The sequence below is a fragment of the Phocoena sinus genome, chromosome 1, assembly GCF_008692025.1.
Source record: "Phocoena sinus isolate mPhoSin1 chromosome 1, mPhoSin1.pri, whole genome shotgun sequence".
NCBI lineage: Eukaryota > Metazoa > Chordata > Mammalia > Artiodactyla > Phocoenidae > Phocoena > Phocoena sinus.
Window position 1 is genome coordinate 175,659,380 of NC_045763.1, and position 15,251 is coordinate 175,674,630.

Below are 15,251 nucleotides of genomic sequence, written 5' to 3' on the forward strand. Positions count from 1 at the left end.
TGACCCATTCATATACTTCACCTGTCATAAGGAGCAATGCTAATTAATTTACAATACTTAAACTGCACAGATATTCTTAAGAAATTAGACTTGTACACAACTCTGGTTTTAGGTTACTGGGAAGGTTAACCATTATTTCTTCCTCGGCATATTTACTAAAATCTAGTACCTACATTATTTCAATACAAAACAACAGTATTATAACGATGACCCTGCCAGATCATTATCTTTAGACCAGGATGTCTTTTTCTGTTTTACTTGCTTTTATCTCTTTCCTATTTTAATTTTATACCGTGCTTAAATTGTTGCTACATGTATGTATAGCTATATATCTAATAACTTTGATTATAATCTGCATTTCAAAGAGTCATATAAAGTTTTGAATTAGAAAATTAAAATTATTCAACAGAAGAAAGCAGAAAAATTAGAAAAGCAGTGTTTTAACAACCATTTAATTACATCTCTGCATAGTTTCTCAGCATTTTTTTAAGAATTCTACTGTGTCATAAGAAACCACCTCTGCATCGGAATTGACCTCTGAGAGGATGTTTACCCTTAAAAAGAAATGTACAATAACATAATAAAGATATCAGATATCCATTTAGATACTGAGGTCAGGACTGGGTTGGGATAATGATAATGATGGTAGGAAGTGAGGGCTAGAGAGGAATAGAAAATATACAAAGCATTGCTATCCCTACTGTGATAAGTCCATTCGTCGATTTTAGTCAGAAACTCTTTGCCACACTATTCTGACACATATTATCATCTTTGCATAATATCGGGGAACTTAGTTAACTCCTTGTGGTACAGTTCTTTTCTCCAAATGTTTCATATAATTTATTTTTTTACATAATAATACATGCTATTTGCTTTTTTATATATATAAAGGATGAGTTTGGTAATCCCTCATCATTTGTATAATCATCTTTACCTTGGCCATTAATATAGCTAAGTGTCACAGATTTATCCATATAGATTTTACGTGAGAAGAAAAAAAATGTGGTATCAGCTAAATTCAGTTAATGAGATTTTTATTTAATGAAATAAATTTGAAATCCTTTTGGAAAAAATTCATGAGGAAATCCTAATTCCTCACTGTATTAATAATGTAAGAATTATTTTAGCAAAGCATCTTTCCAGGTAATCCAGTCATTTCTCATCAAATATATTTGTATGAAATGTAAACGCTCTACTGCCTTTGATTACTGTTAGGCAATTTGCAAAGTGCAACCTTCAGATTTCTTTTGCAGAGTCCTGTATTTTGTTTTGTTTGTTTGTTTGTTTTTGCGGTACGCGGGCCTCTCACTGTTGTGGCCTCTCCCGTTGTGGAGCACAGACTCCGGATGCGCAGGCTCGGCGGCCATGGCTCACGGGCCCAGCCGCTCCGCGGCATGTGGGATCCTCCCGGACCGGGGCACGAACCCGTGTCCCCTGCATCGGCAGGCGGATCCCCAACCACTGCGCCACCAGGGAAGCCCCTAAATGGTGTACCTTTTAAACATGAGCTGTTTTTCTAAATTTTTATAAAATATTTTCTGAAATTAATTTCATCAGGTTATTGCAAGCAAATCACAGAAACAAACTGAACCAAGTGCACAGGCTCTGCTTCTGCTTCATGAAAATGAGTCACAAGTCAGGTATTTTTCCTTCAGTAAAGGTGTTTAATATCCATCATATGAGAGAACCCCCCCTAAAATTGAAGCTCCCACTGAAATGTAAAACATAGGGGTTCCTTGTGTCAACACAGTAATAATAGTTGAATAGTGTCTGTGGGTTGACTAGTGTTCCCCCAAATTCATTCACAAAGAAACCCAGAATGTGACCGTATTTGGAAAGAGAACGTTTGTAGATTTAATTAAGGTAAGAATCAAGGCAAAAATCATAATGGATTAAAAGGGGCTCTAAATGCAATGAGAGTGCCCTTATAAGGGTACAGAAAAAGACACACAAACGCACAAGCAGAGGAAAGCAATGTGAAGACAGAGTCAGAGATTGGAGTTATGCTGCCACAAGGGAAGACACACCTGGGGCCCCCAGAAGTTGAAAGAAGCAAGTAATGACTTTCCCACAGAGTTTCCTGAGGGAGCATGGCCTGCTGACAACTTGGTTTTAGATGTCTAGCCTCCTCAACTATGAGAGAATAAACTTCTGTTGTTTTAAGCCACCGGGGTTGCAATAATTTGTTATGGCGTCCCTAGAAAACGAATACAAGTAATAACAAAATGATGTCTCCTCTCTCTCCAAACTAACAGGAGTGTTTTTTAGATAAGAGAAGTTTCAGAGGAACAGTTTTGAAAAAAGTTGACTCAAAATAAATCCATGAGTACAAGGTCAATTTAGACTATAAGCAAAAATCTAAGTCACAAATTAGACATTTATAAGACATGAAAAGTTATGTAAGGAATATGAAAAATATAAAGAGCATGATAAATATAAATGCTACTGAGCGCAGGAGAAAAGAGAACAGATATAGTTTTTCTGAAGAACAGTTAATTTGCTAGTTTGTTTTCACAAAGTCAGGCAATCTTTTGATTGAAAGGAATCTTAAAGGTTATATAGTTTTCTATTTGAATATCTCATCAGATATTTGAATCTCCTCTTAAAATTCTGTCTGAAGTCACTTCAGCTTCTTTTTGAACAGCTCTAGTGGCAGAACAATAATTATATTTTTAGGGCTTCCCTGGTGGCGCAGTGGTTGAGAGTCCGCCTGCCGGTGCAGGGGACACGGGTTCGTGCCCCGGTCTGGGAAGATCCCACATGCCGCGGAGCGGCTGGGCCCGTGAGCCATGGCCGCTGAGCCTGCGCGTCCGCAGCCTGTGCTCCGCAACGGGAGAGGCCACAACAGTGAGAGGCCCGCGTACCGCAAAAAAAAAAAAAAAAAAAATAATTATATTTTTAGACAACCTTGTCAGTATCTTATTCATTATAATAAGCCCAAACCCCTGTTCTGCATAGCAAATCTTCAAGTACTTATCTCTTATTCAGGCAAAAATTCACACTTCCTCTAAAATTCCATATAGGGTATGATTCATTTTCTAGCTTTCTGTTCATCCAAATGAAACTCCTATGTAAACAGTATGACTCATCTATGGATTTCTTAAAATAAGAATTCCAAAATTAAGCACAATTCTTTTGGTGTTTCTAATCAATGCAGTAGAATTAGACTGGCTCCACTACTTACTCTCTTTATACTATTTCAGCTTAGGTTATGTAAGCTTGTTGACAGTCAAGTTACTCATTAGAGATGCAGAACACCACTGGTGTATAGTATTTATATGGCTGTTTCTGAATTATTTTTCTGTTACATATTGTTTTCTGTGCTTAAAGACAACACATGTTACTCTCATTTCTTATTGTTAGAGTCTAGTGATCCTCCATCTTTATTCTCAAGGTTTCATCAACCAATTTCGTAAGGCAAAGGGTGAGATGTTCCCATGACCTGTTTAATTTGCAAAAATGAGGAAGTGCGTCTTCTATTTTAAAATATGGTTATATTTATAATGTTATTAATTTGTCGACTAAGCTAGATCTTGAACTAACACCTTCCTTCTCTTTGACAGTGATTCCCTTTACCCTAACTACAGTGTTAGGTAAACCTCTATCCAAATAACTAATTAACATTATTCCTGACTGTGTAGAGTGGGTCCTCTATACCATTCAATGGGGATTTTATCAGCAGTAATTTTGATCATGTGATATATGAAAGAAATATAGATCAGACTACTTTAAATATATTTAAGAAAGAAGTTACTATATAACTTTTCTCAAATAAATGTGAAATTAACCTCTTATACACCTGTTGATGACTGAAAAGTTATAAGGGGATAAAGTATTTCTTAGGAAGGCTAGCTGCCGGACAATGAAAAAGCCTCCAGAGCATGGATATTTTCTTCAAAGAGTCACCATATACTAAAGTCTGGTTATTAGAGTGGTGAAGAAGAAAACTTAGCTATGTTTTGTGTATCTCAGCTGACTGAAAGCAAGAGAAGCCAAGAAAATGCCCTCGCCATCATCCAGCCTATGAGAAATTGATATATATGCTAGAATGCACTAACTGAAGTCTATATAAAAACTAAACTGGTTTAACAAGTCTTTTGCTCAACATTCTCTCTTCCGTTAGGAGTCAATTTGTGAATTTAAGTTACAGTCACTGAAATGTTGATGAGATTTGAATAACAGTAAGTACAGTTAGCTGAATTATTTAAACAGCTAAAAACTAGTTATGAAAATATAAAATATTGTCGACATAAAATCATTTTGGCCTTCCAAATCTGACAATGATACTCTAGGCAATTTGGGCTGAAATTTCTGATAAGGACGTACAAATGAAAAAAAAAAAAAACGTGCAAGGTAATAAAAAAAGAAATTCTATAAATAAAAACATAAAATTAAAAATTCAATGGGATTTTTAAAAACATATAAGACAAATTAAGATACAATTGAAAAAATGAAACACAGTTCAGGAAAAAATCCAGAATGAGCAGACAAGTACAAGAAGGTGGACAAAACAGAAAGAAGTATAAGATTAATAAAGGACAATTAGTTGGAATCAAAGAAAATTAGACAATGGAACAGAGCAACAATTTAATATATAATAGCTAAGATGTGTTCAAAAGTTATGAAAGTTCCTTCTACAGATTCAAAAGGCACCACGAACCCCAAGCGGAACAAATCAAGATAAAACTATGCCTGGTAAGTTCATAATAACAGCTATGAAAAAATGAAAAGATAAATCTGAAAATTAGTCAGTGATCAAGGCAGATGATGTTCAAAGTAGGAAAACCCAATTGATACATGATTTCTCAAAGAAAACTGCAAGTCAGAGGAAAGTAGAATGGAATTTTCAATATCGGGAATAAGTAAAGGTCATTAATAGAGATTCCAAGGACACCCAAGGGATAATAAAGTTAACATTTTGCACAACTATGCCAATCTATTTGCAAACTTAGAAAAAATTGCGAAAAATTACCAAAACTGATATAAAAAGAAATAGAAAACTCTGATCAACCTATGTCTACTGATGACATTCTTATCATAATGTGAAGCTTTCCCACAAACACAACTCCATACTCAGGTAAAGTCACTGACTTATGCTATCACATTTATGGAAGAAATGACTCAAAGTCTATATAAAATTAACCAGGAAGTACAAAAGGGAGCACCTTTTTCAGCTTATTTTATGAGGCTAATACGTTCTTAAAACCAATACCAAGTAGTGCCTTAAAAAGAAAAACTAATCTATAAATCAATATCACTCATGAACATAGATATTTAAAAGCCTTAACAATATGAAAGTAAATGGAGTCTATTAATTATAAGGAGAATAGGAGTTTATCAATGGAATGCAACATTTTATTTTTATTCAAAATACATATATTTACCATATTAATGGGACAAGGAGAAATATGAAGTGATACTTTTAATAGATGCATAAATGGCATTTGAAAATTCCTCATCTATTTATGATAAAAACTTTCAGCAAACAGCTGGTAAAAGGAAACACGTCAACTGATAAAGGCATCCATGAAATACTACAGGTATCACCAACAAACAGTGAAAGACCAATTTCTCTCCGACTAAAGATTTGGCCCAAGGCAAGAATGGCCAGTTTCACCACTCTATATGACACTCTAATGGAGGTCCTAGTCATTTCAAATTCAAAAAATAAAATTCACACTGATTAGAAAAAAGTTAAAACTGTCATTATTTGAACAGCCTGGTTCTGTTAACAGACAGTGTTACGATATCTACAAAAAGCTTTCTGAAACGAGCATTAGCAGTTTTTAAAATATAGTTAATTTTATTTCTCTATAGTTAAAATAAATAATTGAAAAATAAAAATAATTCCATTTACAATGACATCAAAATACATAAAATGTTCAAGGATGTAACAAAATATGTGCAAGATTTCTGCACTGAAAACTTCAGAGCATCACAGAGAAATTTAGGATCTAAATAATTACTGAGATACACCACGTTCATGTGTTGAAAGACAAAGTGTGATGTTAATTTTCTTTGAATTTATTGGAAAGTTCAACAGAATATCATTCAAAATTTCATCAGGTTTTTGGCAGATTTTGATAAGCTGACTCTAAAATTTAAATGGAAGTACACAGGATCAGAATAGACAAAATAATCCAAAAACAATTCTAAATTTACCCTACCAATTTCAAAACTTGAAATAAAGAGGCTAGAGTCCTAGATTCCCCTTGTCACAGGAGGCTTTTAGATCTTTGTGTAAAATTGTTAATTTCCTTCCTCAAGGACCAGGTACAAATAACAGAAAACCTTCACTGATCACTTACTATATGCCAGCCCTTGTTTTAAGCCTGTTGTATAGATTACCTTGTTTGATTGTCAAAGAAACTCTAAGCCATAGGTCGAATTATTATCCTGTTTCACTAAACCACAGAAAGGTTAAATAATTTTCCCAAGGTCACACAGCACATATTCAACCATACACTAAGTTTCTCTTCTACCAAGGAGAAGAAAATCCATCCTTAAACCACAAAAATGTTCTTTTGTTGTTGTTATAACTTTCTCCCAAGAGAAAGTTTACTTCTTTTGGTAGAGTATTCAACTTTCCTTGGGTCCATGCCCTTCTACTCTGCTTTTATAGCTCCTCCCTTCAAAAGACAGAGAATATTTTCACGGCCCTCAAGTTTGTTCGCCAGTGTGACATTCTGTGGCCAATATGATGCTAGCATATGTGAAATAAGCAGAGATTTGAAAATGCGTCTGTGTTATTTGATATACTCTTTTGCATTCCTGCCACTGCCAGGAGAAGGACATGCTTGTGCTGGCCAGCTGGTCCCAGAAAAAGATGAGACACGTGAGAGCACAGCTTTCCTAGCAAAGGCACCCTAGGCAAGCAGAACCCCGAGTCCCACATGAGTGAGCCCCTCCGAAAACTGCCCTTCTTACCCTGGGGAAGCCTCCCAGCGCACCTGGCTGCCCACCCAGCTGCCTACAGAGTCATGAGATGTGGGAAGTGGTTGCTGATGTATTCTACTCAATTACACAGCCAAAGATAACTGATGGACTTGTTTTTTATGGAACTTGGAAGGGCCATTCCATGGATTTAAAAAATAAATCCACATTCCTGTGGTTACTTAGATTCTGATAGCAAATTATTAGCAACTATTTATTTGTAGTTTTTCTCATAAAAACTTTATCTAATCTGGGCATTCAATTTATATAGAAATGGAAAAAATTATTATTAACATTATTTTTATCTTTATCAATGTTATTATAATGTATAACATTATAATAAATTTTAAAAATTATATTTTATTGTCTACTATACATGCCAAGCAGTTTACATGTGTTATCCATTATTTACCTCTCAAATTCTCACAATAAAACTTTAAGGCACGTTTTATCATCTCTGATATACAAGCGAGGGATTGAGACATTGAAGGGTTAAGTTTCAGTTCCACAGTCAATAACTAGTAAGTGATAAAGCCAGGATTTAAAGCTAGGACAATTGGACTCAAAGATTAGATTAGATTGCTATAAAGAAAGCACTGGATTTTAAAGTCACAGGATCTGAGTTTAGAATTCTAGATCTTGGACTTAAATAGCTGAAAAAGCTATTTTCCCTCATAAAGCCTCTTTCCTCCCTGTAACATGGACATGTTGAAGATGAGGTGATAGGGCAGGGAGATGGTCATGCAAGTGTCCATTTCTAAGAATCGGAAAGAGGTCCTGACAACTACTGAGAGTACCCAGCTATATTTTCTTAAGTACTTCGATTGTTATATGAGCACGTTTTTATCTTCTACACCAGTTAGCTACTTTGATGGAGCTGTACTAATTTCTAAGTCGTTCCATATTTTCTAGAGAATAGTCCAAAATAAAAGCAGCTTGTTGATGACTGTGGAGAGTACTGGGTCAGGGACAGAGCCTCAGTATCCAGGTATCTGTTCAAACCACCCTCCTCCTCAAACAGTCCTACTATATTCTATGCTATTTTCTTCAAGACACTTAATTATGTGTGGACTTCGTCTGTTTATTAATTCCCTCTACTAGAATAAACGTTCCTTGAGATCATGGGCTATGCTAGGGTTCATGTTGTTTCTAGCTTAGAGAGTAGACAGCAACTCAATATTTTTTTTTTTTTTTTTTTTTTTTTTTCGGTACACAGGCCTCTCACCGCTGTGGCCTCGCCCGTTGCGGAGCACAGGCTCCGGACGCGCAGGCTCAGCGGCCATGGCTCACGGGCCCAGCCACTCCGCGGCACGTGGGATCTTCCCGTACCGGGGCACGAACCCGTGTCCCCTGCATCGGCAGGCGGACTCTCAACCACTGCGCCACCAGGGAAGCCCCCAACTCAATATTTAATGATCGACTGATGACAAGCTTTGTGAGGAATGCATATATATATATATGTACGTAATACATTTCTTTATGTATGTATTCATTTAAACACACACATTTTCCTTTCTCCTTCTCTTTCCCTTTTCCTGTAATTCATCCAGGTATAATATAAGCAAAGAACATGAGATGCAATTGGGTGGAAAACTTATTTTCCCCTTGGAGTTTGAAGAAGCATTTTGTTCAGCACATATGAAGCCAAGATCAGTAGAAGTACTAATTTTGAGTGTGGTGTACACAGTACTGTGTTCGATTATTAGATTGCACTGAGACACAATGGCTCACTGTTTTATCTCCTCTACCACTAGAATAAGGCTCTTTTATCACTGCAATAATGGAAATTGCTAGAAGATTTACAGAACAAGCCCTATGTGAGTCTCAGAACACCTCCAGTATAGAACCAAACAATAAAGTCATATTATCCAAGTCTCTGAGACTATGTCCATTATCCCTGGCATCTCATCAGTATCAAAGCTAATATTGCTTAGTGCATAGTATCAGTTCCCGGTCTTTTATTTGTTTCTTCTGTCACGTTGGCTTGAATAGCCCGAGGTTAAAACTGAATGTTATGATAAACATTCCAGATTTCAGCTGCCTTTGTGACTGAAGACTCCTGACACTTCTCTATAATCAACTTAATTGGTCACAGTTCTTTGAACAAAAGCAATCATATTGGTTAATTAAAAAATAGAAATATCTTAATGGATTGATGTCATTACATAAATGTTCACTTTTATCTAACAAAACTGAAATTATGTTGTTATAATTTAGGCCATTTTTGCAACATTCACAAACCAAATCAGAACATAGAATACTAAGAAAGCCAGATTAAGAAAAAATGAAACAAAAAAAATGTTTTTTTATAAAAGCATTCACTGAATTTAATTTGCTCTGAAATTGTGTTTAACATCACATTTCTTGCGCCAATAAGAAGGGGCATGATATCTATGTTTTAACTAGTAACTCATACGATTTTTTGAATTACAAGATACAAATATGAAATTATAGATTTTAAAGTAGTCATTCTGATAGCTTTAATGTATAAAGACTCTATGTTAAAAGTGCTTAATTTATAGTCACAGTTCAAATGGTAAATTCTATGTGGCAGAGACTGGCCAGCTGTTCACCAAGTCCATCTTCTCATCTTCATGGACAGCTGGACTTCATTTTTCAACCTCATGACCGTTAGTTGTGGTCAAGTCACTAAGTCCTTGAGAATGGGAATTAAGTAGATGTTGTGGGAACTGAAACCAGATCTGAGAAATTCCATCCCCCACAAAACAGACTCTGCCAGGTCTTCTTCCTCTCCTACTGACTAATGGCTCAACAAGATTCTTTCTCTCTCTCTCTCCCTCTCCCTCTCTCTCCCGCTCTCTCTCTTTAGGTTTATTATGAGGAACTGGATTACACAGCTGTGGAGGCTGGGGTGACCCATGATCTGCATCTGCAAGCTGGAGGCCTAGGAAAGCCAATGGTGCAATGCAGTTCAAGTCTGAAGGCCTGAGAACCAGGGGAGCTGATGATGTAAAGTCTGAGAGCAGGAGAAGTGAATATGAGATGTCCAGCTCAACCAGTGAGGCAGAATGGGATAAAAAAAAAAAAAAAAAAAAATGTGGTGAATTCCTCCCTCCTCCACATTTTGCTTTATTCAGGCTCTCAACAGACTAAATAATGCCCACCCAACTGTACTAAGGAGGGCAATCTACTTACTGTGTCCACCAATTCAAATGCTAATCTCATCTGGAAAAACCTTCCTAGACAATTCTAGAAACAATGTTTAATCTGGGAACCTTGTGGCCCATTCAAGTTGACGCATAAAATTAACCATCACAAGGAACCATTAAAATCATATATTAAAGACAACAAATCCCTAAGATGAAAAGACCCAGGGCCTATGAATTACTGTAGTCCCTGCCAATTAGAAACACCATTATTTTTACTTTATTTGAGTCAGAATTAAACTTCTTTTCTGTAGAACCATTACACAATGTATATTTTCCTTAAGTGTTAAATTTAACATGATTCCTTAATTTCTACATTAGTTATCATTAAACTCTATGTGATTTTCTTTAAAACTTTAAAAAATATATTAAAAATAGAACAAATTAAAATAAATTTGCTTATACTGCTTTTTTAACAATGGATTTTAATATTCATTCTCTTTCCACATCCAAGAGCTGCAAATTACAATCATTTCTAGCTCTACAATGTCTCCTTTTTGACAGGTAGAGAATGAGGGAAGTACGTTGGATTTTACAGACATAGGTATTAAAACAACTTAATAACTCACATAAATGCTCTATATAAAATATTTCAAGGTTGCTAACTTTGTAAACTAAGTCACTTTGTATTATTACATAAGCAATCCTTGTTTGATAGTGAAAACAAGGATTATAGTAAATGTTCTTTCCTGTTTTCTAAAGAAATATATCAAAAACTGAGTGTTGGCTCAGAAAAGAGAGCTGCATAGGGCAGTGTATAAACTTTACATTTCTTCCAAAGACTAATTGTGATTTTCTCTCTCTTTCAAAGCCTTAGACAAGACTCAAAATTCTAGCTCCCAAATAAATACCTCTTATAATAGAGGCAGAGATCAGTGACTCTCCAAGATGATGACTTGCCAAATAAATAAAAACAGCCTCACTGATGATAGGAAAATACCATCTTATAACAATGTTAATTATAAAGCATTCCAATGAGTACATATTTTACTTTACTACTGATATTTATTATTTTTTCTATTTATAAAATAATATTCTTTTTTATTTTATTGCCTTCAGAAATATTTTTGTGGCAAATATTTATTTGATTTTTATATCAAGATAAAGGTTTGATGAACTGAAAATTTAATCTCAAAACACAATTGAGATTCTTTTTATTGCCATCGCTCTGGCTGGACTGATCAATGAACTGCACAACCAACTCATTGCATGCATTTGGTAAATGCTTGTGTATGTAAATGTGTATTTTGAATCAGAAAATATTAGTAGTTTATATAGCCTTGAAAAAGAACTTCAGCCTACAGATTTTGGGAAAAATAACTTTGTAAGGGAAAAAATAAGGATATAAACCCATTTCCATATCATTTGGTTGGTTTGTTACACATTCATTCTAACGTTACATCCCACGTGTCTCAGTTTTTTTTTTAATTAGAATTTTTTTAACATGTTTATTGGAGTATAATTGCTTTACAGTGTTGTGTTAGTTGCTGCTAACAAAGTGAATCAGCTATTCGTATGCATATGTCCCCATATCCCCTCCCTCTTGAGCCTCCCTACCACCCTCCCTATCTACCCCTCTAGGTGGTCACAAAGCACCGAGCTGATATCCCTGTGCTATGCGGCTGCTTCCCACTAGCTATCGATTTTACATTTTGGCATATCTCAGTTTAAAATGACATGTTTTAACAAAGTTTCCACGCTTATTAGGAATTACTTAGGATCATCTTTCTCTTTCTCCCTCCAATACCAATTCCTCATATATTTATTATTTCTCAATGTATGATGTTCAGTATAAAAAGATTATGACAATTTATTTAGCTAAAACAGAAAAATACTTTAAATATCCTGGGTTCATACCAAGGAGCCTCTTCAAAGTGTTTATTTTATAATTCTAACAGATATAAAGGAGAAAAATTACTTACTATATAGCAACTAGAACCTCCACAAGCTATTGATCCCAGTATTTGGCATTCAATTTAGGCAAAAATAACACATATTAAATCTTATTTTTAAATAAATAAGATTTATAAAATTCACATAAACTCATGGGAAAAGAAACAAACAAAAAAATGACCTCAAAAACTAAAAGTCACTGAATTACTTAAAAAAATATAAAGGCAAAATAAAACCTGTAACCCCACAAACTTAAGGAATTTTTCTGAGCACTGGGTGAACATCATTTCAGGCATATATAGGCACACCTCACTCTATCACGTGCTTCCCAGATACTGTCGATTTTTTATAACAGTAGGTTTGTGACACCCCTGCATCCAGCAGGTCTCTCGGCACCATTTTTCCAACAGCATTTGTTCACTTTGCGTCTCTGTGTCCCGTTTTGTTAATACTTGCAATATTTCAAACTTTTTCATTATTATTGTTTTGTTATGATGATCTGTGATCAGTGATCTTTGACGTTACAGTTGCAAAAAGATGACAACTTGCTGAAGTCTCAGATGATGGTTATCAATTTTTAGCAATAAGTGTCTTTTAATTAATTTATATTGCTCTTTTAGACATAATGCTATCTCACATTTAATAGACTATACCTAGTGTAAACACAACTTTTATATGCACTGGGAAATCAAAAAATTCATGTAACTTGCTTTATTGCGATATTCACTTTATTGCAGTGATCTGGAACTGAAATTGCAATACCTGAGGTATGCCTGTAACCATTACATGTACTATTGATCTCTATGTATCAATTTCACTTATAAAAGTATGTTAATGGAAATGGAGAGTGTTTTCCCTTCAATTTAGTAAAACTGCCTGCTGTAGAGCCCATAGGATTTCTCCTCCCTAGTTTGCTTGAAGCTCTACTTCAGAGGTCAGAAAACTATGGTCCATGGACGAAACCCTGACAGCCACCTACTTTTGTAAATTAAGTATTATTGGAACAAAGTCACATGTATTCATTTACCTATTACCTGTTGTTTCCTCACTACAAGAAAAAATTTCAGTAGTTGTGACCAGAGACCATTTGTCCAACAAAACATAATACATTTACCACCCAGCTCTTCACAGAAAAATTTTGTTGATGCTGCTGTACTCCATACTGTACAAAAAAAATAGTTATTTTCATCTTTCTAATTGCTTTTCCTTATATGTTAATAATGTAGCGAACTGCATAGTAGAGGTAACGTACTTTTTATACATTTACTTGAAAACTATATATAAAATGTATATATTACATTCAAAATCTAATTATTATTCTATCAATGTTTCGTAAATCTTTCCATTATAGAATCAATCTGAGTTGCCACATAGTAAGTAGTCCATAGTATGGTGTATCAAAATTTATTTAATGATCCCCTATTGGAGATCACTTAATTGTTTTCTCTCTAATTTTCTTTCTTTTAAAAAAATTTTTTTGTTCTGTTATGATTAATGCAGCAATGACTATCTAACAGAGTTTGGTTCATATTAGGGGCATTTTTTTAGGGTTCATATCAAGGAGTATAACTGCAGATCGAGTAGATATCCATCAGTACATTTAGCTATCCTATTTAAGCCTGTGTCTGAGCAACCCTCTACCTTTTAAGATAGATCCCACCACCCAATATAAAAATTGTAAAGGTCAAATACATACTTTTTTTTTTTTTTTTACCATCTTTGAATTTGTGACTTGGGCAATCAAAAGTGGTTGCTTAGACTTGGAATTAGAAGTTATTAATGAAAAAATAAAATATAAAAAGGAAGAGGAGGAAGAAGAAAAGATAAAAAGGCCCCACCCCCTCCATAAAAGAGGGACCACGTGGACTATTTTTCAGTGCAATTGAGGAAACAACATATACTTTCCATAGTCACACTTTAGGTGCACAGACTTCGGCATTGATAATTTTATTGCAGCAAGGTACCTTGTTCTAGTCTGGTAGTGGCATAGTGAGAACCTCTGAGAGTTCTGAGGCAGGTTGCGAATATTTTTTCCTGCCTGTCCAGTCTCCAAATCTAGTTTTCTGGAGCTGGCAGGGATTCATAAAGGCATTCAGTCTCTTTTTATTAAATCTGTAGTGTTCTTAAATTAGCCAGATGTGATTTTTGTTTCTTGAAATTAGGAACCATGGATGATACAGACATTTTTACCAGAAATGACTGTGGGCAACTGACCCTCCAGGTAATGGGTAGAATTTTGAATTCCTTATCTGTCTTCAAAAAGCTAATGGTAGTGAGTACAGTTAAGGGCCTGGAGACTGCCAGCTCATAATATGCACTGTCCAAATAATTAAATTATTGCCTGGGTCTACTGTGATAACTCATGGGATCACTAAAGCCAAGTGCCTTCTCACTATAAGCAAACTGATTGAGTTTGGCAGAACTAGTATGCCTTCACTATTTTTCCAACTACAATATACTCAGTTCTAAAAGATACTGTATAAATTTATCCATGAAGAAGAACAGAGAGCTTTTTTAAGAATCTGAGATTCCCTCTCAGCCATTCTGTGAATAAGCGTCCTATCTTATACCATTTACTTACACTTGCTGCTTGTGATTATGGGGCCACTTTGGAATGTGTTGCTGAGATTTTTCCAGTGGCTGGATGTCCGAATTATCTCCATTCTTCTGAGCTCTGGTCAGCCATCCATGTCACTTTCTGTCTCCCTAACCCAAACATACCCATTCTCATATCTCAGTTGGGAACAAACATCTCTGTTGACTAGGTTTTCTCTTAAGAGGCACAGAAAATAACAAATCTACCTGCTTTTCCTTACCTGGTGATTTCAAACATTCAACTGAAAGTGGTCCCCGGAGTTCTCCTATTCTGTGAACATTTATAGCATTTCTTTCTTACCTTACCTCAGGCTACAAATTACTTATTAAATTGACTAAATTTGCCCTATTCTTTCTGTGATTTCTCTTAATTTCTACACATTCTTCTGATATTTCAGAGCTGTTCATTAATTTGTTCTGTATTCTCCAATTTAGGGTAGAAGAGAGACCCAAAGCCAGGGATAGCCTCTAAATCTTGATACAGTATCTGAAGTTAGGTTATGAGATGTCTTGACATATATCAATGTGTAATATTGGGGTTTTTTCTTCCTTTTAGTCTTTATAAATACAGAGCTTTAACCACTTCTGTTTCTGCCAGATAGATTATTTGTTGGTGTTGGTGTTGGTGTTAATTCCAGAGAAAATACTATTCTTGTTTTTGTC